General features: G+C 45.4%; 1 long non-coding RNA gene across 1 annotated transcript in view; it reads left to right on the top strand.

The window, feature by feature from the left end:
• Positions 1-17535: 17535 nt before the first annotated feature.
• The window catches only part of LOC129386850 (uncharacterized), a 30157-nt gene continuing 19902 nt past the window's right edge, over positions 17536-27790 (top strand). Inside the window, exons 1-2 of the long non-coding RNA XR_008614123.1 lie at positions 17536-17613; positions 23096-23151. This is a non-coding gene — a long non-coding RNA (uncharacterized lncRNA). The remainder of the gene's footprint in view (positions 17614-23095; positions 23152-27790) is intronic.

Below are 27790 nucleotides of genomic sequence, written 5' to 3'. Positions count from 1 at the left end.
GCCATACAATTGTTTTCGCATCATTAATTCGGAAGGAAATACATACGCTATTTTCCTCTATAAGCATGTCTTATTTAGCTTATTCAACTATTTAAAGTGCAGAAAATGTTTGCTGTTATTGCAGGCTGTTTTTGCCATAAGATGTGGGAAAAGTGCTAGATGCACCAGCAGTGATAATTAACTAATGAACAGGTGTATCAGAAAAAGCTGTTGCATTTATCTATTTAAGTGTGCGATACTTGCGATTAACTAGGATAATTTTAATGTGATAATTATTAAAAATATATTTTGGAACACCTAAGCGTAGTTAAATAAATAGCCAATTTGGACCAAATTTATGCTACAAAATGAGTTGTAGCGTAAGAATATTGCATCAATTCCCTTTGTTCTAGATTGTTGCACAAATCTCGATGTGAGAAGTGAGTGCAAAATTTCATAGCAATATGTTCAAAAAATGATATCAAAGCTTGTTCAAAGTGAAGTGAAGCATAATCTTGTTTTGAGAAAAACGTAAAGAAATCATCAAACCATGTGAAAGATGTCAAAAACTAGCCAGAGGCATGAAATGCACCAGCTCCACGGTCAGAGCACCAATAAGGTGCATAAGAATCTTCTTTTGTTCATGCAACCGCTCGGCGAAAATTTAAAATGGTAAAAGGATTCCGAATATTGTTTGTAGGAGAAATAGTTCTGATTTACGGTTTCGCAGTAGGTAGGTATGGTTTTGAAAACTCACTCTAATCCCCAACTAACGATGATCGTTAGAGAATTTCTTACAAAGAGTTGGTGAATGTTTGGGCATAGAAAAAATTAAAAGAAAGGAAAAGTAAATTCTCTGTAAAAAAATGGCATTTAAACGTATCTACCACCTTAACATTTAGGCGATTGTCCTGCGAAGAGAGACGTGCTCGATTGCCGATTGCGGTAGTGAGGGAGAATTAGTTCCCTTCGGGGTAAGACGGCAGGCGCTTTAGAACTATGGGTTCGAAGAGTTTGCCGATATGCAAAGTCAGGGAAATGTGTCTGAGATATTACATAAACAATGGTTTCCCTGGTTTCGGAATTTAGGTAATGTCGCCCTTTTGGCCTACTTGTGAAACTTGTTTTTTTCAGTTTGCGTTGTTATATTCAGTGAATTGCCAGATAGCTTTAACGTCGAGGTGGATTAGTAGAAGTGCATAACGAATTCCGTCTGCTCCGGGCACCGTGTCCCCTCTTATGCCGTGCAGGGCTGCTCTCCCTTCTGTCTCATATGAGGTTTCTTTGTCCTGGGCATAGCCTTTGTACTCCCGCCTGAGATCTGTAGCTATGTATGTCTGTTGAAGTCTTAGAAAGAAAGTGCCATCGTCCATTTCTTCTTTGTGGATGATGCTGCGGACGGTATTGGTTACGTGCGTTCTGTCTGCGTTGGGTGGAGTAGTGCTCTGTGGAGGAACAACGTTTTGGATGTACTTAGTATGTCATTACGTTGGTCGAAGAGGTTGTCGCAGTTCTCATTACTGAACGTGATGGCGTATTGTTCCGCATCTGCTGTGACTGATGCGCGTTTTGTTTCAGCCTACAGTTGTGCCGATGCGTCTGCCATCATTTGACCAGGCCTCTTCGCACATCCCAGAGGTGGAGCAGGCGCGTGTCCACAACCGGTGTCTACCTTGTTGCAGTGAGTTGCTTGGTAGCAGCTTTAAAATATGCTTGTAGCTGTTGTATCCACTTGTGTAGGTATGGCGTGTCATATTGTTGAGACTGGGTTCTGTTGCCCTGGAAAGCGCCCTACTTGGTCATTTACATTGCACTTTCTGGGGTGCATGTGGGTGCCAGAGGGACTCCTGTGGCTAGAATGCTGTGGTCACTGCCCGGGTTCGCAATGAGGTAGTTCCAGAAGAACTGAGTGAACCTCTTGACTATTATAAAGCCAGGGAAGGTGTCCCTTAGGACTTTACCCGTTCAGGTTGGCCTTTGAGGTTCTGCTAACCGAGTGAATTGATGAAGGATTATGGCGTGGGCTAGATGGTGGCCTATTGAAGTTTATGCTTAGTACCCCAAGTTTGGCAGGGACGAATTGAAATCTCCCAGAATAGTGATTCATTCGGCTTGTTTGCTGGCAGCCGAAAAAGTATGTCCCAAGTTGTCCCATTGCAGCTTAGGTGCACTGTAAATAATAAGTAGAGGATACTGTTTTCATATTGATTACTGGGTACAATTGCTAAGAATGCATGCAGAGTACGGAAGGTATTGAGCGTTGATTTAATCGCTGTGCTTTGTTTGAACACAAGTGTGGCAGCTAGTGGTTGTTTGGTGGTGTCGTGCTTGTCGGCGTACACATTGTATTCAGTCAATTTGGGAGTAGCTTACTGTACAACATCTCAAAGCGGAAAACGAGAGACTTGAAACGAAAGTCGACGAGCTCTAACAATATCAGCGAAGTAATAACCTGGAAATAGGGGTGTGCCAGAGGAGCTTGACTCAACCTCAGTGATAAAAAAGATAGGTGAACTTGTGGGTGAAGAGGGAACTGATACTGATATCGTAATTTGCGACCAGGTGCCCATGTTCCACAGAGAGGATAAGAACATCGTTGTACGGTTCATATCGCGAACCAAGCGCAACACGTTGCTTGCCAAGTAAAAAAAAAAAGAAGCTGTCATCTGTAGATGTGGGATTTAACGGAATAGGCATCTCTACCATTTACGTGAATGACCAGCTAACACGACAGAACAAGGAACTTCTTGGTGCTGCCCTTGCGGAAAAGAAAACGGCCAGATGGAAATACGTCTGGGGCAGCTCGGGTAAAATTATGGCCCTGAAAGATGAACAGACCGATGCCATTGGAACTGCAAACAAAGAAGATATCGCCCGCATCAAATAATCTTAAAGTCATTGTGTCGGTCCGGGTTTTTCATTTAATGAGTATGATGCTCAACTCACCCTCTTTCTTACTGAATCGTCCACACTAAAATCAAATCATCGATATTTACACCTATGTTTTTCCTTATTACACTTAAATGTCCGTAGCATGAGGAACAAACAAGATGAGCTGGACATTTGGCTAAAGTCCCTGCAAGTTAATTTTGACGCATTCATGTTCACAGAAACATGGTTAAGCGAAGATGAGCTTTCCCCTAGTTTTACTGGGGACATGCCAATACGATTCGACAGAACTGGTAGAGGTGGTGGCCTTATTATTTATCTACAACGAAAGCACGCATATCATATTGTTGACGAGTGCACAGTTATGAATAGGGATATAAAGTGCCTAACGGTGGGAACCAGCACGTTTTTAATTGGTGATCTGTACAGACCACCGACTGGATACAAGCGGCATTTCCTACAGCATTTAGAAAATGTAGTAATTTATTGTTATAATACTAATAAGGAGTTCTTTCTCTTGGGAGATGTAAACATCGACATGTTGGCCGACGACTCCTCTCGCTCGACTTCATGAATCTCTTATCCTCTTATGGGTGCGAAAATGCTATTTCTATGCCAACCCTAATTACTTCACAAAGTTCTACTTCTATAGATATATCTGTTTCAAACCTGAACGCATCAGATTTCAAAGCAGGGCCATTATCATGCGGCATCAGTGACCATTTAACTACATTGGTTGGCACACAACAAAGCCTAACCACGAACTATAAACACAGCAGGCTTGAACATAGAGTGGAGAATGACTCCTCCTTAATGTATTTTCATTCTTTAATTGAGCGGGCAGACTGGTCAAATGTGTACTTACAGTAGGATGCAAATTCTGTTTATGAGGCTTTTCTTCTGGTCTTTCTTAGTTGCTACAATGATGCATTTCCACTGAGAGAGTATGAAAAATGCAATCGTAAATTTAATAAGCCCTGGATTGACACTGCCCTACTAAAACGCATCAAGAAGAAAAATAATATGTTCCACAAATTCATAAAATGCAAAGACGGTGACCTGTTCAAAGAATTTAAAAAATATCGCAATCAAATAAACGCTGATATAAAGAAAGCCAAACTTGCATATTATGAAGCAATTTTTGCTAGGATAAGAACGGATCCGGCAAAGATCTGGAGACAGGTAAATTACCTTACTGGCAGAAACCCATCACCGGCTAAGGCTGACCAAACAGTAATCAATGACTCAATAGGAGACAAGACGCTAGCAGATGACATTAACGAGTATTTCATTAATGCAGCCGCACCCCAGAAGTCTATTGAACAAAGTGGGCTGCACTGGCCTTCTCGTCGAGTAAATTCATTCGTTTTGGATGCCGTTACCGAAAATGAAATCAATGGCCTTATAATACGCTTAAAAATAATGTCGCAAGTGGGTATAATGAAATTAAAGTTGAACCTGTAAAGCGAGTGTCATTAATTATCAGCCCTGTCCTAGCCTATCTCATTAGTCTCACGTTTTCTACTGGAGTCATGCCAGACCAATTAAAACTGGCCAAAGTAATTCCAATACACAAAGGAGCTAGAATTAACGATATTAATAATTACCAGCCAATCTCAGTGCTACCGGTGTTTTCAAAGATTTACAATTTGTCAATCAATAAGAAGCTGTCAAAATATCTAACCAAGTATTATATAATACCACCGTCACAGTATGATTATCAGAAAGATAAGACAAATCAGGATGCTCATCTTGCCGTCAAGCAGCAAATAATCAGAAATTTTGAAGATCAGCTGTTCACCTTAGGAATATTTCTCGATCTGCGCAAAGCTTTTGATTCCGTTGACCACGAAACCTTAGCTATAACATTGGATTGCTATGGAATTCGAGGTATCACATTGGACCTTATCCAGAGCTACTTATCGTTTTGGCGTCAGTTTGTTAAAATAGACTGTAGTTCTTCAAAACTGCTTGACATTAAACTAGGCGTCCCGCAAGGTTCGATATTAGGCCCGTTACTTTTCCTTTTATATGTGAATGACTTTACGGAACTACAAAGAACACCCACAATAACCATGTTTGCAGACGACACTAGTTTATTCTTTACACGTAGAACACTGCATGATATTGAATAATCGGCCAATCTGTATTTAAATGATTTATCCACATGGTTGCAACAAAGCAAACTTCAGTAGACTGCAGTAAAAACAAAGTATATCATATTTAAGCCTATCAATAAGCATGGAAAATGATTAACTTAATGTACAGAGGACATAACTTAGAACAAGTAAGTGTGCAAAAGTTCCTTTGGGTATAGTTTAGTGAAGACTTGTCTTGGAACCCTCATGTCAATCATCTGCTCTCCGAACTCGCGAAGTCTGTTGGATGTATTAGAAGAATAGCTCCTCGTCTACCTCTTTGGCTAAAGCAATCACTATATAACTCCCTGTTCTATTCTAAACTTTTGTATGGCATTACGGTCTGGGGAACAACGACAAAAGGGAACTATAATAGGCTACAACTGCAGCAAAAACGTGTCCTCCGGATTTTTGTGAACCACACCGGCCCTATTAGTTTGTTTCCGACCCAACCACTTTTTCCTAGATTTAAAGTTTTACCTGCAAATAAAGTCTATTTATGGATACTGGCGCAGCGAATAAACAAAAAGAAACTCCACAGTATTTACACACCTGCCTTGGTGCAATATGATATCCGTAACCCCAAACGCAGAAATAAAAAAGCCAGAACAAACTATGGAAAAAAAGATCTGGAATATCAGGTAATAGACATGTTCAATAGCTGTGCTTCCATTTTGGATTTCTGCCTACCCAGAAAAACGTTCAAACGTGAACTGCGGTTAATTTTGTTTTCTGTTGATTTTGTTTTCCGTTGAAATTGTTAAGTAACAATAATAAATGTATATTTCCATTTGAATTGTTGACTTCCTTTAAGTGTTTTTGTGATATGAGCAAATCTTCAATGTGATTTTTAAAAATAAAATTTCCATAGTGCTTAAGTACAGCCATATTGTATAGGTTGTATGATGTATGTATGATGTAGGATGTATGCGTGTACTATTTTTAACGCCGCTTCTCTTTTTTTACCAGTGCTCTGCTGTACTGCTGTAGACTGCCCCTTTTGTTACGGGGGCAGAGCCCTCGTCAGGCAATCATGCCTTTGTTCTCTGATGTGATTTCCCCGTAACCACGTCATCTTCCCATAACCACGGAGTCATCATGCATTCCTTGTCCCATCGTTGTTGCCATACTGTTACCTATACGCTACAGTATGACATATTATCATCCCATTGTCATCAGGCCGCTGTCATCCTAGTGTTCGACCTCTTTGTCTTTCCTGTGAATAAATTCTATCTCTGTATCATTATAGCATCTTTGTCGATCCACCGACATCATTCCTTCTACGTCATTATGTAGTACTCAGGATGTGATCAGTAATTAGAGATTAGGCCACCGTTGTCATTGCGTTGTCGTCATATCAACGTTATCATGCATTCTTTCTCATACCGTCGTCGCCATGGCGTCTTTGATTGTGCCATAGTCGTCACTCCTGGTTCTTGATCCAATAGTTGTCATTCCGTCCTGTCGTCACGCGATCGTCGTCAAAGGCTCCTCGTCATCCGACTGCCCAGAAGTCGTAATCACAACGTTTTCCTCGTTACACCGCCGTCATCCTTAAGGATCGACACCTAATTGTCGTCATGCTTTCGGGGTTACGTGGGTTTGCTGTTCCATAATGATTTTTTTTCTCTTGGTCATTGCAGCGTAACTGTGTCTGTATCATACATTAGTAGTCACGTCAATGCTCACTCGCCATCTTGGCAAGCGAATGCTAAAGCAAGGTGCGACAATAACGAAATGTGTTGTAGATCCGAAGCAACAAAAATCGCAGCATTACCACTACATGTGCTAAGCAAATGTGACTTCGGAAATATGTTGCTACTTGAACTGCTACTTGGTACTTGAACTGCAGTCGACAGTCATCGTGAGATGAGTTCTGCCGTATTTGTTTTTTCATTGTTCTTTCTGTCTCTGAAGAGAAATAAAGTTTCATGTGATCGGGACCTAATGGTCGGAGCAAGCATTAACATGGGAACAAATGGTAGAGTACCCGGCTGCTGTGCTCGACAGCGTAGGTTCGATTCAGACATTGATAATGCGTTATTTTGCTCAAATCAAGGCGTGACAGGAACTACGTGCCTAACGCAATGTGCGAATAATAAGGAAAACTTGAGTCATGTTAAAGTTCCATGCTCTTCTTCGAGCTTTCCTCGTCCTTTCCTAAAGCGTCGTGATGCCAGTGGCATTTCGTGTTTGAAGCAACCAAAATACCATGTGAAAGATTGTAGACCGACACGAAATAAAGCGAACTCTGACGTTTCCGAAAAATTTGCTAAGCTTTATTAAACCTACAATGATACGCGCTGCGTTGAAGTAACGCACAGAAAGAGAACGGCGGGCTCTTAAGCAGACTTTCTTTGACCTTTTGTAACAAGTCGTAACTACAGCGGCGTCTAGTGCATTACGTCAGCAGAATCAAATGTGTGGAAAGTTCGATCTGAGATGAATGATTGCTCCGCTTCGTTAATTAGTGAGCCTTCGCAAAACTATAGCTTGGTCGCTTTTCTACGTGTAGTGTGGCCGTCGTGCGAGGTGAGACCGATATCACTTGTTTAAGATTTTTGGTATGCAATTTTCACATCGGTTCACGACTCGCGGCATTAAAAGTGGGCAACCGATAGGCGCGCATTTGTGGTAACCGTACGGGGACAGTCTTATGAAACAGGTAAGAATGGTCCTCCAAGCGTCGACGCCAAATGAGATAGGGTCAATGAGCATGGTAGTAAATATTATTCTATGATTAGAGTGAATATATCCCCTACTCTGTTTCTTTGTGTGCTTTTTTATGTTCATTACTCGGGCAATTGGTGTGTTATTCGTATTGTATTTGACGCGCAATTATGTGGACCTTGTCGTGTTTAGTATCGACGCTTAGTTGTCTCTTTATATTTCAGTGTTTGACACTTTGTAATGCACCACTCGCCTTTGTTTTCAAATTGCTATTTCATGCTACCGCGAGAAATAGGGCCTCATAGCAGCGGGTGTTCATGGCTTTCTCAGAAAACACGCCGACGATTCTTCGCTCCATAGCATCTCACATCCAGCTCTCCTGTCTTCCTATAATTATAATGGTGATGATTTATAGGCATTATCTATAAAACGTGTCGATGACAGATCATCCTATAGCATATTTATTGTAAACACGTTATATATGGATGTTCGTCACCGTAGTATTTTGTATCTCTTTATTTTATCTCTTTCTTAAATTATCTACATCCTAATTGTATAGTTACCAATGCCTCTAACGGACCCGATCCCATAAATTTAGTCTGGTCGCTTTTGTCGACGAATAATCTTAACCTATTTCGCTTTTCTCGACCGCTTATTGGTTAATACTTCTGGAATTTCTTCTCCAAAACAAACGATATTAGAATATCTAATTCAGAAATATTAGACCCATGAGAAGTGCCATTCACTCTACTTAACACTTCACATCTAACGAAAGTTATTAATTGTTGTTTTCCTGCTAATGCTTCTACAAGTCTACTTCATGTTATTGCACTTCCAGAAGAAAGTACTCATTATTCGGTTCATTCCCTTCTGCAAATTCTACCAATCTCTCCCTTACACAGTTGCTAACAGCCTGTTTCCCAGCCTGCTTTTCTGCCCCCTTTTACAGCAAAGCTATTAAGGATTACATTTCCCGGGATCGTGTCCGTGTGTGAACACAAAGCGACCATCATCACCATTGGCGCCAGCGTTGCGTTTTAAACAGCTGGCTCGTTGGCGCCCATCCGCGCTAGTGCGCGAACGCGCTCGTGAACACCAACCATGAACGTTCAACAACTAGCCCCCTTCATTGCTTAAGTGATACTGATATCGACATTTGCGACCCGGTGCCTACGGCCCACAGAGAGCATAAGAACATCGTTGTACGGTTCATATCGCGAACCAAGCGCTACACGTTGCTTGCCAAGTACAAAAAAAGAAGCTGTCATCTGTAGATGTGGGATTTAAGGGCATAGGCATCTCTACCATTTACGTGAATGACCAGCCAGCCAGCGAAGCGACCGACCGACCGACCGACCGACCGACCGACCGACCGACCGACCGACCGACCGACCGACCGACCGACCGACCGACCGACCGACCGACCGACCGACCGACCGACCGACGTGCTATAACCTCTGGTGGTTAACGCTCTGTCGCTATGGGCCATGTGAGGCGGCAAATGTTGTTTCAGTACTATCCAGAATTCCATTGCTACACTCAAACGTCTGTGGTAGTACTTGTTTCAGGATCGCCGGCCGTGATTAGCTGATATCGCCGCGCTGGTGAAGGCAGCTGTTGTACGAACTAAACGGGTATAACGGTGTGACTTTGGTGGATCTCGAGCAGCGTTATTGTCATGTGGGAGGGAGTCGCTTTGCTGGCTGTAGGCTGTGCTGAACGCTGCGCTATGAATTCTTTCATGTCAGTCATGGCTATTTGTATGACCAGGGCAGGGATAGGGTGTATTCTGCAAATGTTCACCTAGCGGACATGTATATTTCAGCTCCTGGTGATGTTCTTTTGTGTGGCGCTGGGGTACGCACCCGCGGCAGCGAGGAGACAGACCCAATCTGCACTTCAACAGCCGACGAGATCTACATGTCCACTAGATGTAATCCTCAAGAACACCTCCTCCTGTTGTACTAATGTGCTTCACATCGGCCATAATCGCTTCTTTCATTTTTTTGGATATGCGCTCTCAGAACAGTCGTTATTTACTCTATTGCGCACAATTTTTCTTTGGTGCAGGAATCTTGAAGGGGTTTCTCGGCTGCGAGTGTAGGTGCCTGGATCAGTGGAATCGCTTCCGCGAGAGCTACTTTGTTTTGTTTGAGTCTCTGTAGTTCGAACGGAGCGAAGGAAGGGAGGAGAAACGAAGGGGAAGCTGCGCTGACCAACTCATCGTTATCATTTTGGCTGTTATCACCTTCCTTGTGTGCTGGTGAGGCATTTTCGTCCACGCGACCTGAGGTTGTTTCGGGAGCTGGTTGTGCTGCGCCTGGCCTTGGCTCCCGGATGAACTTCGACATCGAGGCTCTTTCTGGCCGTAGGATGGCCTGCGCTACGGCGACCTACGGCGAATTTGATACTGGCTGCGTTCACAGGCTCTGATGCGGGGACGACGACGTGTTGCATGCTACACGTGCCGAAGTATTAAATGTCATCACCTCGCTGGATTTCCTGTCGTACTATATTTTTACATCACCATTTCCTGGAGCTCTTGGAACACGTGGTTCTTGGTAAATGATTTTCGCTGCCTTGCTGGACATCGTGGGTCAGTGGCAGGCGCTCTCCGCCACAATAGAAGCATTTCAGCGTGCAGTCATGTTCATCAGAAGGGTTTGGAGTTCCGCACTCAGTACACAGGGGTAATTCGGGGCTGGGCAAGCATCCGCTCAACGAACTGGGGAGAGGCACGCACCGCGCAGCTGCTGTCGGGGTTTATGAATGTTGCTCCAGTATTCTGCTCCATAATAGTAGATATACCGGGGATCCCGAATACCAGACAACATGATGATAGCCGTAGTTGACTTCCCTCACATTCTTTCATGCAGGACATGAGGCATCGGGGACCGCAGGTTCGTCGTCAGCGCTGTGGGCAGGGTGTTATTTTCTATGCCATAGGTGACTCCTTTGCAGGAGCCATTGGGCACAGCGACACAGGCATGAACCTCGCATTTGTTGTTCACCAAGCATATAGCCTCAATCAGTTGTAGTTTTGCAGCTAGTTCTTCAGTTGCTGTGCTGACAAGTGCGACGTTATTCTCTCGGCGTATGTGAATGGTTACCTGGTGGATGATTCTTTCATTTATTTGAGCCGCCGTCCCTATGGCTCGGGCTTCAGAGTGCTGCGACCACTCATCCAGATTCAGAATAATCTCTCGCTCGGAAAACTACTTCCAAAGTCCTTATTGCGCAATCTCTGAGGTGGGCGACCTTGCTGTGTCGACTCAGTGCTGTCTGAGAATCTCGACGTAGTCTGGAACAGTTTGTTGTGCTTTCGGGCTTCAAGAAACCGAGCCCCGTCTTCGTTGTCTCGACTCCTTGACCCATTGTAGTGGCTAGTATGATTTCATTCACTGCGGCGGTAGGAATGTGGTCTGGGGCACCCATCTTCACAGTAGTAGTGCCGTGGGCATGAGCGACAACCAATGCTGTCGCGTCGTATAGGCGGTGGCTAAGTTAGGCCTAGTGCAGCGGCCTTCTGGCCTCGAATTGTGCAAGGGCTATAAGATACCGAGGCCTAAGTGTATAACCGAGATGGATATATGGGTGGATGAACGTCGTTATGCCCCTCTAGAACGCGCGTCTTGGTATCCAAAAATTATACTCGTTAAGATGCGTTGATTGGTAGTGGTGAGCACGTCGTAGACAAAATAGATCTGTTTTGTGCAGTTGTAAGAGCCTGAATCCATTCCTTCTGCTTCCTTCACGCATGGTCATCTTCCCGTAACCACGGAGTCATCATGCATTCCTTGTCCCATCGTTGTCGCCATACTGTTGCCAATATGCTACAGTATGACATATTATCATCCCATTGTCATCAGGTCGCCGTCATCCTGGTGGTCGACCTCTCTGTCTTTCCTGTGAATAAATTATATCTCTGTATCATCATAGCATCTTTGTCGATCTACCGACATCATTCCTTCTACGTCATTATATAGTACTCAGGATGTGATCAGTATTTAGAGATTAGGCCACCGTTGTCATTGCGTTGTCGTCATATCAACGTTTTCATGCATTCTTTGTCATACAGTCGTCGTTATGGCGTCTTTGAATGTGCCACAGTCGTCACTCCTGGTTCTTGATCCAATAGTTGTCACTCCGTCCTGTCGTCACACGATCGTCGTCAAAGGCTCCTCGTCATCCCACTGCCCAGAAGTCGTAATCGCAACGTTTTCCTCGTTACACCGCCGTCATCTTTATATTGTCCTCATGCTTTCGGGGTTACGTGGGTTTGCTGTTCCATGGAATGGAATGGAAAACTTTATTGGTTCTTATTAGAGAGTTGAGGACGAAGTCTTCATTCTTGAAAAATTTGGGTCCTCTTCAGCGTTGGGTGGGCCCCTAGTCCAGGGCACCACTGAGTCGGGCCACCTCGCTTGCGTGTGCTATGAGGGCCCTTTGGACCCCTAGCTCGCAGCTGGTGAGCCGGCTCTCCCATTGCTCCGCACTTGGTGTTGTATGTTTGTGGAATGTCTTGTTTCTCTCGCATTCCCATGTGATGTGATATAGTGTTGGCCTTGCTCCGCACCACGGGCATACGGCGCAATATTGTGTGGGGAACATCCTGCTTAGTATGTAAAGATTCGGAAAGGAACCCGTCTGCAGTCTACGCCATCCTGCGGCTTCCTCCTTCGTCAACGCTTTGTGTGGGGGGGAGGGGTATTGGAATCTTCGCCCCCTATATAGGTTTAGCACCATAATTATTTTTTTTTCTCTTGGTCATTGCAGCGTAACTGTGTCTGTATCATACATTAGTAGGCACGTCTATGCTCACTCACCATCTTGGCAAGCGAATGCCAAAGCAAGGTGCGACAATAACGAAATATGTTGTAAAGCCGAAGCAAGAAAAATCGCAGCATTACCACTACATGTGCTAAGCAAATGTGACTACGGAAATATGTTCTCTCGCTACATTGCTTGATTGCTGCTTGAACTGCAGTCGACAGTCATCGTGAGATGAGTACTGCCGTATTTCTTTTTTTTATTCTGCTTTCTGTTTCTGAAAAGAAATATATTTGCGTGTGATCGGGACCTAAGGGTCAGAGCAAGCATTAACATGGGAACAAATGGTAGAGTACCCGGCTGCTGTGCTAGACAGCATAGGTTCGATTCAGACATTGATAATGCGTTATTTTGCTCAAATCAAGGCGTGACAGGAACTACGTGCCTAACGCAATGTGCGCATAATAAGGAAAACTTGAGTCATGTTAAAGTTTCATGCTCTTCTTCGAGCTTTCCTCGTCCTTTCCTAAAGCGTCGTGACGCCAGTGGCATTTCGTGTTTGAAGCCACCAAAATACCATGGGAAAGTTTGTAGGCCGAAACGAAATAAAGCGAACTCTGACGTTTCCAAAAAATTTGCTAAGCTTTATTAAACCTACAATGATACGCGCTGCGTTGAAGTAACGCACAGAAAGAGAACGGCGGGCTCTTAAGCAGACTTTCTTTGACCTTTTGAACACGTCGTAACTATGGCGGCGTCTAAGGCATGACGTCAACAGAATCAAATGTGTGGAAAGTTCGATGTGAGATGAATGATTGGTCCGCTTCGCTAAATAGTGAGCCTTCGCAAAACTATAGCTTCGTCGCTTTTCTACGTGTCGTCTGGCCGTCGTGCGAGGTGAGACCGATATCACTTGTTTAAGATTTTTGGTATGCAATTTGCATCTCGTTTCACGACTCGTGGCTTTAAAAGCGGGCAACCGATAGGCGCGCATTTGTGGTAACTGTACGGAGACAGTCTTATGAAACAGGTAAGAATGGCCCTCCAAGCGTCGACGCCAAATGAGATAAGGTCAATGAGCACGGTAGTTAAAATTATTCTATGATTATAGTGAATATATCTCTGTACTCTGTTTCTTTGTGTGCTTGTTGATCTTCATTACTCGGGCAATCGGTGTGTTATTCGTATTGTATTTCACGCGCAATTATGTGGACCTTGTCGTGTTTAGTATCTACGCTTAGTTGTCTCTTTATATTTCAGTGTTTGACACTTTGTAATGCACCACTCGCCTTGGTTTTCAAATTGCTATTTCATGCTACCGCGAGAAATAGGGCCTCATAGCACCGGACGATTCTTCGCTCCATAGCGTCTCACATCCAGCTCTTCTGTCTTCCTATAATTATAATGGCGATGATTTATAGGCATTATCTATAAACGTGTCAATGACAGATGATCCTATAGCATATTTATTGTAAACACGTAATATATGGATGTTCGTCACTGTATCTCCTTATTTTATCTCTTTCTTAAATTATCTACATCCTAATTGTATAGTTACCAATGCCTCTAACGGACCCGATCCCATAAATTTAGTCTGGTCGCTTTTGTCGACGAATAATCTTAACGTATCTCGCTTTTCTCGACTGCTTATCGGTTAATACTTCTGGAATTGCTTCTCCAAAGCAAACGATATTAGAATATCTAATTCAGGAATATTAGACCCATGAGAACTGCCATTCACTCTACTTAACACTTCACATCTAACGAAAGTTATTAATTGTTGTTTTCCTGCTAATGCTTCTACAGGTCTACTTCCTGTTATTGCACTTCCAGAAGAAAGTATTCATTATTCAGTTCATTCCCTTTGGTAAATTCTACCGATATCTCCCTTACACAGTTGCTAACGGCCTGTTTCACAGCCTGCTTTTCTTCCCCCTTTTACAGCAAAGCTGTTAAGGATTACATTTCCCGAGATCGTGTCCGTGTGTGAACACAAAGCGATCATCATCACAATTGGCGCCAGCGTTGTCGTTTTAGACAGCTGGCTCGTTGGCGCCCATCCGCGCTAGCGCGCGAACGCGCTCGTGCGCGAACGTGCTCGTGCCGGTGCGCCCGCGTTCGTCGACGTAATTATTTGATTAATTAAGAAGCACAAGCACGTAAACCATTTTACAGCGAAGTTCCACCAAAGCTGCTAAGGACTAGTTCTCCCAGGATCGTGTCCATGTGTGACACGAAACTCCCAATAGATGGGCCGACACTGAAGTTGGCGCAAAACCATGCAGGCCCATGGCGCAGGTGAAGCAGGGGTGAAGAACTGCCCAAGCGTGGGCCGATCCCGAAGCTAGTGCGATGCCGGACCGACCCGCGGCGTAGATGAATCAGGCGTTAAGCAGTCGCCATACGAGGACCAATCCCGAATATAGTGCAATGCCGGGCCGACCTGTGGCAGAGGTGCAGTCGCCACTAAGATACCCACAAACATAGCTTCGCTGGTCAGTCGACTTCACAGAGCGGAACGGCACTGCGTCTTTTCTTTTGCGGGTGGGAAAGGCATTCGCATTCATTTGCAATCACAGGCAAGGTTTGCAACACTTACCCAATACACTAGGTTGCCCTATGTGATGCGTTTCTAGATTCTGAACATCCTCCGCATTTTACTTTGCGACAGTTATGTTGCCCTAATAATCATTAGATCTGAGTACCACAATAAGCTAACAGCAAAAGTGTAAGGAATGCTAACACAGGGCCACTTACAAAAATACCAACCAAGCCCCTGAGCTGCATGAAGGCCTTGTCTTGTGGTTTCAAAAACCAAGCACATAGTATGGCTGGAGAATGGTTTGCAAAGGAAGGTAATACATGCCTGTGCTGTGGCAGCCCGCCGACCTTTCAATGCGTCGGCAGCCTCTTCTCGTCTGTAGCAAAGGTATGCTTAGTACGGGCATTTGGCGGCCTCTGCAACCCTTTTGGCGTCGTGTTTGTGTGGGGTACTGTGTGGTATAAAGAGGAGAAAAGCAAACAAGGAACTTAAAAACACGGTGTGGCATGCTACATGCATGCTTGTTACTGGTAACCATGAATTTCCAGCACCACTTAGCACAAAGAATTTAGACTGGTTGTTTACGTTCAATCACAGAGAGCGAAAATTCATGCAAACAAGAAGGGAACGGTTAGTACCATTGTGCCAGCGCGTAAAAAGAAAAATAGTATCCTGTGACTAAACAAGTCATATATCTAATTTGTGTACAATTCGCAAACGAAATGACAATGACACGCCGAAAATCGAATGCTCAAGTGGGAATATTGGGAGCTCCATATGGCTGGTGGAGGGTATGGCTCCTGCCGAAGGATGGTGAAACAGCTAGATAAGTTGCCGAAATAAAAGTAAGCAAACAAACAGTTTCAACGTGTGACAGTGCTAACCGTACTGTGTGTTATTCAGTTGAGTGCAAGCTCGACACTTGTGCGCTAATAGGGTTCCCTGCGCTCCGCACATCGTGTTCGCTATACTCGAGCGACAATGGAAGATTTTATGCCGTCTATTGATTGTACTTTCACAATAGAGTTTAAACAAACTCAATAAACTGAATACACAGTACTGCACTCACTGGTGCGCGGTTCTTCACCGACAGTGAAGACCCAAAGACTACGGCATATTCAGGGCCAACCAACGACAGAATCCTCCCTTCGGGCCCTGGTTGCTTTCCACCTACAAACAAAATTAGCCGTCACCAACATTCCTGGCCCGAAGTTCAACAAAGACATTCGTAATTCCGGACGTTTAGTCGAAGACATCCTGTGCATTGCACGCCCACTTACCGATCTTTTAAATAAAGGTGTTCCGTTTTTGTGTTGTCGTGATCAAGCCGCCGTCGTGAACAAGTGAATAGTCACCAAATTCCCTGGCACATCCCATGCCTCCCGAACACGGCTGCGATGCCGTATTGCTGTGAGCTCTACCTCCAACTCTATCTATGCGACAACTTCGCCTGAATCATTCGTCACGAGGTCGAGGATACAGATAGGGTTCTGAATTAACCCTACACACCTGATGCTTCATTTGTTAAAGTCTTCTTCACCCAAGCTTACTCTCGGCAAGAATTGGAAAATATTGAAGTTCATTCAGCATGCCCGATACTCCCTGCTGTCCCCCAGTATCCTTTGATTTCGACACCCCGTTCCAGTTACTACATTTCTCGACAACGCAACTACTCCGAATGGCGCACCCTCGACAAGTGATCATACTTTCAATGCCAACGCATTGGTCGCATCGCTCGCCAGTGACGCAGCCGTCGGACGTCGTCGACGTGCTAATGTTTTGCTCACCAACCGCGGCAGACCATCAATACCTCCCTTTTCCTTCGAATAGCCTGTGCTTGACCCGTCTCCGGTCCTCGGGGTACCTGGCGCTTGATCACGCTTTTGTCGTTATTCCTCTACACTACACTGTCGAGCTCTTTCAGCTCCATGCAGCCAAGCCCCTTCCCTGACCTTTCCGTGCGGCCCACTACAGAGCGAGTAGACAGTGTATCATCCGCTTGGTCTACATGCATCGACGATCTTAGCAACAAATTCTTGCTTGATGTTACTTCACTCCTTCAGCCACCACTCCTTATATGACACACGGCGACAGTGATTTTACGCCCTGACGTTATGATGGGGAAATTCTGCTCATAAATGCTGCCTCGGCGTGGTGAAGAGGGGAAGCCAAAGAGTTGCCGCTCTCTATCGATCACCATTTCCATCCCATTTGTACTAGCACAGTGAATATGCATTGTAAATAGATAACCACCTATATTTCGCGTAACATTATAACTGTAATGGCAGTAAGATATTTTGCAGAACACAGAACGGCAAACAACGGAACGTTAGTTGAAACGAAAAAATTACGATGAGCTGAAGTTTACTGTTGAGCTACTCGACTGGGAAATTTGACACGGTAGTAGATTTAATTATTACCTTTTTTTAAGATAAGACGCGGAAATACCTAACTAATTTATTGCAATATTTATTTTTCGCTCTGTGCTGTATATTACATTGTACTATTCGATTTCTCACAATGAAAATTTTTCTTTTAGATTTAAATATTTTGCAAGGAAAACAATGAAGGGAATGAAACAACATCTTCTTCTCTTCGTCTTCTTTATAAGTTGCAATGGCCAAAGTAAGTTTCTCGTAACAAGTATGTTACATCCGTCTCATTAAGACATTGTCCTGGTTAATGATGTATTGCAGGAACAGAAAGTGTTAGGTGCTTGGTTTTCTAGTCATATGATGTGGAAGTCGCACATGTGCTATTTCGTGCTACTTTGGTGCCTCCATATGTTCGCAATTGGTGTCATATTCGAGCTTTATTGTTCCATTTCTCGATGAAATATAAGCTACAGAACCACAGTGTCGGCTGCAACAAGGAAAAGTGACATAAAGAAGCCCTCCTTATAAGGCAAAGAAAGCTATTTATTCTCAGTGTAATCGTCGTTATTTACATCCCACAAAACCCTCGTTTTCAAGAAAACAGAATAATTAACGTGAAATGTCCTTATACATGCTGTCTTCTATTCCAGTTGCATTTTGCAGATAGAAAATCAGTGCAATTTCCGGCGAATGAATCAGCTCTCTTTGTCCGCCCGCCTAACCGTCTAAATCGAGGATTGCAAAAAGTGGATGGTAAAATATAATAGAACAAATCGTTGTTCTCAGACCCTGAGCTAGAAGGTGCCTATGCAGTAAAATCAACTTGAGAAATGTATGAGTAAGGATTTATTTTGATTTATTTATTCTTTATTCATTTTATTCTATAATAAATTTCACTTGCCTTTGGAGCATTTACATCTTTAGAATGTGATAATCACATGTCTGTTCAACTCCTAACGAGTGGCATGTGGTCTGTTTTTAATAACTGCTGTTCAAATTCATTTTCCACTAGTGCTGTTTTTCGCAGAGGTTTTTCGCTGCGCAGCCGACGAAATTGAGGCCCTACCGTGATGTGCTAAAGAGAAAAAATTCATGGCGGTCCTATAAGGCAGAGAGAAGACAAACCGTACACATGCCCGAGAGCGGTCTGGGGTGCCTATGCGCACTGTATGATGCCTGCCTGGCGGCGGTCGCATGCGTGGATATCTGAGCCCTCTCGTTCGGTGATATGAACGCTGTATGTTTATCATAGCGGGTATACATGGCGTCGTGTTACATTTCGCCATTATTTGTTATAGTTGCCATTTTGTCGGTTACGAAAAACCGCTGTGCATATATATACTGAGGCGTTTCAATGTGTGCCATATATGCATATGTACGTAAATGTTTCCCTGTGCAGCGCATCACATATACACTATAGTTGGTTGATATGATGAATTGTTCTAGACGTCGCTAACCTTTTCCTGCGCTTTACGCTCACTGCTGTTCCTAGCGAAATTTGAAGCTCGCGCAATAGACAAGGACGCAAATGAGTACACACGAGCGCTTACTCAGAACTGCTATTTTTGGAAAGAGGCAGAGTACGAATCATTTGTCAGTGATAGCAAAATACTGCTTGAACCTTTGTAATCTGTTTTATAAAAAATTATGGCTCGTTTAGCACTAGCTCAGTGCAGCCTAGCTGGTGCTTATAAGTTCTGTCTCTTTCCAAAAATACACAGTTGTGAGTAAACGCTCGTGTGTCCACCTTCTCTGCGTCCTTGCCTATTGGGCGCGCTATAAATTTTGCTTTGAATACTTACCAACTCGCCCAACAATCTGTTCTGCTGCAGATCACTGCTGTTGCCTGGTGATAGCCCTTTGGTCTTGTCAAGCTCTTCGGCACCTCTTACCGTTTTCTAACCAGGGTGTCCTACTACAGTGCAACCTGTGCTTGTGCAAAATGAATTTGACTTTGTAATGTTTCAAAATGGATTTGATGCGGAAGTAATTGTTCGCAAGCGTTTCGCAACATTTAAGTTGTGCAAGGTGTAGTTGATTAAAACTCAGCACAGGAATCTCATTATCTTACTAGCATCCGGGAAAATTCAAAGTACTATAGTTACCGAAAGTGTTAAATGCATTTTCGCTTGTACATTGAATACACAAAATAAGTGTCGTTTGTATTACCAAGTATTTAACCAAGTAGCTCTGAAATTGACTATCTATTTTAGAGTAATTGAGTTTTGTGGGAATCAAACGAATTGTACCATGCACGTGCGAATGTGTACAATATAAAGGAATGTAGTTTAATTTATTGCATCTTCTGTTTTTCTTTCATCACGGTCAAGCTTGTTAGGCGGTCACATACACTTATATAATCAAGACAACCGTTCGACGTGGACACGTGGATACCCTGCCTGAGCCGTGGTCCTTAACAACTGCACCAACACTACAAGCAGCAGAGACGCTTCCTCTGTATTTAAAGGAGTATTTCAGGAGACCACAGCTTCGCAGCACCGAAGTATGGCACACTGCTGTTTGCTGACCATTAAATTTTGATTGTGGACAACCAGGGCTTCTCCGTGCGGGAGGTTGCAAGTTGTAGAACTGCAGAAATCTCGCATTCTGAACGAGAAACGAAAAGAGCAATCCGAAAGAATGGAACGCCAACGAACTTGTCACACCTGACCTTCTAACTATTTATGGGCACGAAGTGAGAGCTTACTTCGACATTTGCTCCTAGGTTTCTATAATGTGTCAGTAGTCGGCAGACAGGCTTAAGACAGTGGAATCGCAATGAATGGGCGCTTATATTCGGACTGTCGTGGCTAGGTAATAACACCTACAGACAAATGTACTGCGCTACTCCAAATAGAGAACGCAGCTTTTTTAGAACTTATATATGTAGACAATAGTTATGCGGATCACTCATCATTCGCATGGGCTTCTTGTTAGAGTGCGGTGCAGTGGGTTAACATACAGGACGACAACATAACATTATCAGCGAGTACAGACACGAGCCACGACGAAGAGTGCCAACGTACACTATTACGTGTTGCCTACAAAGACGGCAACATGCCACCATATCATGCAGTTTTGTTTCCATGAGTTGCGTAGCACAGTACAACGAGGACGCAGTGGCCCAACAAGTACAGAACTTCTGCTGTGTTAAGATCTTACCGTCGCATGGGCCATCATCAGCCGAATCGTTATACGTACTTAGGATTTGCTGACAAGTTTTAGCATTGAGCGCTGGCATGTTAGTGAAGGCACCCTTGTGGCATACTAAGACGAATTTGGTCACGTCCAAGACTGCTTCGCTGTACATGGGGAAAAACAGTCGATTTAATGCCAAGCAAATGTGTCACTGACGTTGATCTGTGTTGGGCGCCACACTAGAAAGAAGTCTTCCGGAATTCCTTGACAATTTTAAGGACTGTTTTTCTACGGCGTTGCGTGTTCGTCAAACGCCGCTGAAGAAACAGCTAATCATTTAGGAAGACACAGCAATACCCATACGATATAACTTATATTGCCTTGCTCAGAAACAAAGCCAAGCAATACCACAGCACCCCAACAAATTCTATATGATGTCATCCGCCGTCAATGTGCCCTTGGCCATGGCCCTTGGTATTCGCACGGAGGAAGGGTGGCAGCCTGCTTTTGTATATATAGCTCAGCGAGGTTACAAAAAAGAACAGTTTGTATCCTTTATCATGCATCGACGTTTCCCTCGGCAAGCTGTGACATGCTCATTACTTCTCATTAATGTACAAAATAGTACATACTCGCAAATGCAAGATGATGAGCGGGAACGAGACTGCTTTGGTTACGCCTGCTGAACTCTACGAATTCAAGGTTCTGCCGTTTGGTTTGTGATTGAACCCAGCCACGTTCCAAAGGGTGATGGATACTATTCTATCCAACCTGAAGTGGAACACTTGCTTAGCATGCCTAGATTTTATAATTATTTTTGTGCCACATTTTGTCAACATCCAGGACTGCTAAGGTCACTTCAAGTCATACAGTTCACCAGGCTTGCTTGGCAATCTGAAAAGTGGCAGTTTGGCTATGAAGAACTAATCCTGGCACAATCAGAACCATCTGAAATTTTTTGAAGCCTACAAACAAAAGCAGAGTCAGATTCTTCCGTGGCATCTGCGCATATTAGTGGCGATTTATTGCGGATTTTGCACGCATAGCCTCACCGCTCACGTGGCTATTAAAGGAGGACGTCACATTCGTGTGCTGGGAGGAGCAGGAAGCGGAATTTAACGTGTTGAAAAACGGCTTTCAAACTCCGCCTGTTCTTGTCTACTTCGACGTGGATGCGCCGAAGATGAAGACTCTTGGCACCATTCTTCAGCGCCAAAACGACGCGGAGATAATCATTGCATAGGCGAGCAGAACGCTGTGACGTGCAGAGTGAAAAATGTGTACCACAGTGAAGGAACAATTAGCTGTAATATGAACAGTCACCATGTGCTGCCCCTACGCATACGTCTGTGTTTTCGAAGTCACAGGTGACCACAATTCTATCTGTTGGTGGACCAACATGACCGATGCATCTTGTATTTTGCATGCTGTAGGCTACCGCTTCATAAATACGATGTAGAAGTGGTCTACCAATTGGGAAATTAGCCCTTAGATGCCGACTGCCTCTCTAGATCAGGGGTCGAACCGCCTAGCAAGGATAGCGAGAAATCCGCAGATACTTAAAGCTTTTGGTGAGGCCACCACCTCTCGCTAACAGGAAGAACAGGAGCTCGCTTCACTAACTGATTACTTACAATGCGTGCCACAACATGGCTGGAGTGCTGTCAAGGTGTTTGTCATTGTTTCCCTTGATCTGTCCCCTTCTATTAAGGAAAAACTTCACTTCAACAAGGAAGCAATATCTACTTGCGTTTCGCAACTTGAGGTTATTGAACATTTCTGTTAATTTGTACATCACAGTTTCAATGTTTACATGTTGGTAGTGGCGAAATGTACAATCAACTGCACGAGAATCCATTTCTACCAATCGCTCAAGCTAGTACGCGGCAGATCCTGATTGCATTATTGAATCACCTGGAAGAACACATGTCACCGTAGAATGGCACAGAAAAGCAGCGAATGGAATAACTTTTTTTTATTTATAAAGTACGCATTTCAATGTGGAAGCAGAGCGGAGAGTTGTTGCAGCAGTGCTGAGCACGACATTCTGCGGTGGTTGCGGGAACTCAGGCTCCCTTGCCCGCAACGCACAATATGGACGGGAGGAAGGGCCGTATTTAGCAGGTTGGCTCGCTTATGTCTGGCGTGTCTAAAAGTTAAACGTAGAAAAAGTTGCGCAGAAAAGTAGGGGCACTTTTCACCACAGGAATATTAGAAATATCGCATTTGACAATGATCGTTTTGGATGACCAACTTTCATAGCAGCAGAGAACATTTGAAACTGAGCTATTTTTCACATAGTGTGCGCAATAATATTTAAACAGGAGTTTCACTATTCTATACAGACAATCCCGTTGAGGGGCACGTTTAAAAAGATAGCTTAACATGTACCAAAAGGAGATAGTGGCGCTAAACACGTTGTGCCAAACACTTTTTTCTAGTCATACAGACTCTTCCTATACAGAGGAATTCATTCTTCTTGTATTTAACAGTATTGTGTATTGTATTGTTAAGCGTGACTGAACAATGGCATCATTTGCGTTACACTACATTATACTGCTAATTCTTATCTCCCTTCCGTTGTCTTTTTTCAGATGACAATGACATTGCACAAGAAATTAAAGACAAATGGGCGACATATGTGAAAGGGGTATGTGCTGATGCTAGGAATCTTTTTAACTTTGCAAACGAGCTTATCCAAAGGAAGTATTTCTGGCTGTTACTTTATTTATTAGGAAAAATACAATATAGTAAAGAATTTACAGTTCGCCACGCCCAGTGGGAATTGGTTTAGGCGGTTCTATCATTGTTCTTTTAAGAACGCCGTTCCTGCTTAAAAATCGCAAGTAGACATCGCACGACTCTGTTGAACACATTTCCACTGGAAATCATCTTATTCACTATCAACAAATTGGGCTAAATCATGCACATTGCAACCTTGTCGACGATGATTGACCAGTGCGTCATGACGATGACTTCATGGCAAATACGCGATGAATAGGATCGAATGGCAAGTGGAGGACCACAGCAATGGTATGTCGACAGTTGAAAAAGCACGACATGCCAGCGAAAAAATAACCGATGATTACGATACTTCCTAATGCGAAATTGGTGCGCAGCCTATACATGTTTTCATTTTGCGGTATATTGGCTGACGCGGACAATCTTTCTTGTGCGGCGCGTTGCAATAGAGCGGTGCTGCGTGACTGCCTACATATTGATCTGATCACGAGAGGAGCAGCGCGTGGGTGACGCGTGGGCGCGATTCACAGCAGCCGCCGCAGACAGACATCCGCTCATGCAGCGCTTTGTTCCCATGCAAACTTCGCGCACTACTCTGGTGCCATCTCATAGCCATCACTACCGGAAAGCCACGTGTTGCGCGCTACTGCATTTTTCTTCTCACAATTTTGCCATAACCTCCTCTTCCGCTTTCCACCTCACGGTTCCGCTGCACCTTCCTCGTCGACTCTCCTCCTCACGCGGTCAGCTATCGCCGTATTTCATCTCCCGCTGCGCTCCGAGCTCGCTTTCATCTGTCGCTGTGCTCCTTCGCTTGGTTACGAGGGAGAGCACCTACACCAACATTCGCCGAAGGAACAATCACCAAAGAGCAGTGCTCTAAAATGGGTTAGTCCCACGCGCTGTGGGTATGGGCTTGGCAAAGCTTCCACATGTGTTTGTGAGGATGGCCCTAGCTACTTAGAGGTCATTTAAAAGGAAGGATACACGACTCAGCTAGACATTTCCGTTCAGAACCACCTTGCTCAACTTTACTTTGTAGCACTCCTCATAAGAGGTGAGTTTTCATTTTTCCGGGGGGTGGGGGGGCTCGGGCCCGACTAGCTTTTCGAACCCTATCAGACTATTTATGTTCACTGCAGGGCGAACGCCTCCTCCCTGAAATCTCCAATTATCCCTGTCCTGCGCCAACCGATCCCAACTAGCGCCCGCGGATCGCCTAGTTTTATTGCCCCACCTACTCTTCTGCCGTCCTCGACTGCGCTTCCCTTCTCAGGTACCCATTCTGTAACCCTAATGGTCCAACTGCTATATAACCTGCGCATTACATGACCTGCCCAGCTCCAATTTTTTTAATGTCAATTAGAGTATCGCCTATGTCCGTTTGGTGTCTGATCCAAACCGCTCTCTTTCTGTCTCTCAAGGTTATGCCTTGCATTTTCGTTCCATCGGTCTTTGAGCCGTCCTTAACTTGAGTGAGTGAGTGAAATAACTTTAATAGATCCAGAGAAGACTCAGGGAAGACCCCGCGCCACCCGGCTAGTCCCACGTAGGGACCGCCAAGCCGAGCTTGACGGCCCGATCGCGAGCGCTCTGGACGGCCAGGGTTTGGTCGTTCAGCTCGGGGCTGCCCAAGAGCGCAGCCCAGCTATGCTCGCTGAAGGAGGAGCCGATGGTTTCACGCTCCCAAAACACATGGTCCAATGTTGCCGTTAGTCCACAGGAGGAGAAGTCCGCACTGGGATACCTTTCAGCGTATATTGCACGAAGAACCGCAAGGTTAGGATACGCACGGGCTTGTAAAAGTCGAAGGGTCACCGCCCGCGCCCTGCATAAGGCGGGGTGCGGGAGGGGCAATGCCGTCTTGGCAGGTAGTAGTGTGACGTAAGCTCATGGAACGTGAGCAAGGGTTCCTCGCGGGGCAGGGGGACTGCGCAGGCGGCGTGGTCAGCGAGTCCTCGCGCGGCCTCGTGCGCATCCTCGTTAGGGTTAGAAGCAGCGCCCTCAGTCTACCCCAAGTGAGCAGGAAACCAAGTGATAGAATGCAGAGATATACTTCTGGCGCTTTGGAGAATGCGGAGGGCCTGAAGGGAGACCATCCCGGTTCGGTAGGCCTTAATGGCTGCCATTGAATCGCTATATATTGCCTCCCTGCGACCATCGAGCACAGCCAGCGCGATTGCAACCTGTTCCGCTACCACGGGCCTCGAAGTGCGTACCGTAGCGCAGCAAGTGCGCCTAGAATGGGAGTCGACGATGGAGACGGCGAATGCCTCTTGATGGACATGTGCCGCGGCATCCACGAAGCTTGCCTCAATGTGGTTCTTGCGGACATGCTCGAGTAGAGCTGTACCCCTGGCCCAACGTCTGCCGACATTGTTTGCAGGGTGCATATTGCGGGGAATGGGCGCGATGTGCAGTTGAGACCTGATGTCGCTGGGAATCCGCATGGCGTCGGGGCACTAGTCGACGCGGTTGAGGCCCATCTCGTCGAGTATCTTGCGGCCCGCCGGGGTGCTGGATATCCCGAGCAGCTGTGAGCGCTCTTTTGCCTCGATTATTTCTTCGAGCGTGTTGTTGACTCCGAGCTTGAGCAGGTTATCGGTATAGGTGCTGACAGGTAAGGCGAGAGCAAGCTTAAAGACCTTTCTTACGATAGAGTTGAGCTTGTTCCTCTCTGCAACATGCCAAATATGCATGGCCGCCGAGTATGAAAGGTGGCAGAGAACAAAAGCATGTATAATGCGAATCAGATTGTCTTCCTTCGTTTCCCGGTGCCTGTTGGCGATCCTCCGGATGAGACCGAGAGCACTCTCCGTCTTGGCGGTGATCTTTCTGAGTGCGGTTCCATTGGCTCCATTAGACTCGATATACATCCCCAATATTCGTAGCGAGTCCACTCTGGCCACCGGGTACCCGTCACCAGTGAAAAGCCGTATTTCGCTTTCGGACGCCGATTTCCAATCACGATGGCCACCGCCTCTGGGTCTTTTCTTGTAGAGAAGTAATGCAGATTTGGTTGGAGAACATCTGAGGCCAGTGGGGCGGAGGAAGCGCTCGGTCGCATCGATGGCGCTCTGCATGGCGGCCTCAACTTGGCCGTCGCTCCCGCCGACGCACCAGATGGTGACGTCATCTGCGTAGATAGTATGGTTGATTCCTTGAATCTTCGCGAGCTCCTTGGAAAGCACTATCATTGCCATGTTGAATAATGATGGCGAGATGACTGAGCCCTGAGGCGTGCCGGGTGAACCGAAGGTGATCTCTAACGAGAGGTATCCTTCGATCTTGAGCTTCGCAGTTCTTTTGGCTACAGAAGGATCGGACGAAGTCGTAGGCCCTCTTCCCGAGCCCGGCAATAGACTGGAGAATGAATTCGTTTGAGATATTGTCGAAGGCCTTCTGCAGGCCTAATCCAAGGATGGCTCTGGCATCTCCCGTGCTCCGGTCGATGATCTGACGCTTCATCTGCTTCATGGCGTCCTGTGTCGAAAGGCCGGCTCTGAAACCAATCATATTGTGGGTGTACATGTCATTGGTCTCGATGTGCACCTTGAGCCGGTTGAGCAGTGCATGCTCTGTGACCTTACTGATACAGGAAGTCAGGGAAATTGGTCTGAGATTGTCGATGCCGGGTGCTTTACCGGGTTTCGGGATGAGGACCGTGGAGGCCGTCTTCCATTGTGTGGCGACCTGTCCACTGCGCCATACTTCATTAATCCTTTCAGTGAGGAAGTCGATCGACTCATCATCGAGATTCCTGAGCATCCTGTTAGTGACATCATGCGGGCCAGGGGCAGATTTGACGTTCAGGCAGAAAAGGACATCTCGGATCTCAGCCACAGTAAAGGCCTCGTCCAATTCCGGCACCGTGCACCCTGCTTAGTCCGGAAACTGGGTAGGGGCAGAGCTATCCGCGACTAGAAGGTACTTGTTTATGAGCCTGTCGACAATCAATTCGTCCGGGGTAGAGTTCGTAATGAGGTGGATCGCTCACGCGAGGAATCGTCTCTGGCTGGATCTGATGCGGCCCCCATCGAGAAGGTTTGTAAGCAGACCCCAGCTCTTGCCTGATCTGAGCTGACCCTCGACTGATTCGCAGAGCTTCTCCCATTGTTGTTTGCACAGGTTCTGGCAATGCTGTTCGATCTCCCTGTTAACCTCGGAAACCTTCATGCGGAGTCTCCTATTATGTTTCTGCCCCTTCCATCCCGTGAGGAGAGCTTGCTTGGCTTCCAGGAGGTGCGCGAACCTGCTATCCATTTTTTCAACGTCGAGGTCAGTGACGACCTCCTTGGTTGCCGCCGCGGCGTCATCCCTAATCCCCTTACATCAACCTTCAAAATGTGTCTCGGCCGTCGGTGCGCGCTCGGCTTTGATCTTGCGGAAAACGTCCCAGTCGATCAACTTGAATTTCCTCTTCCTATAGCGGGCAATCGCGAGGGAGACTTCGATGACATAGTGGACACTTCCGATGCGTAGAGCGTGTTGACCCACTTGACCTCCCCACATTCTTGACAAAAGAGAGGTCTGGGGTAGTGTCCCGG

The sequence above is a fragment of the Dermacentor andersoni genome, chromosome 8 (assembly GCF_023375885.2).
Source record: "Dermacentor andersoni chromosome 8, qqDerAnde1_hic_scaffold, whole genome shotgun sequence".
Taxonomy (NCBI): domain Eukaryota; kingdom Metazoa; phylum Arthropoda; class Arachnida; order Ixodida; family Ixodidae; genus Dermacentor; species Dermacentor andersoni.
Note: the sequence above shows the minus strand (reverse complement) of the source record. Positions and strands in the feature narration are given on the sequence as shown.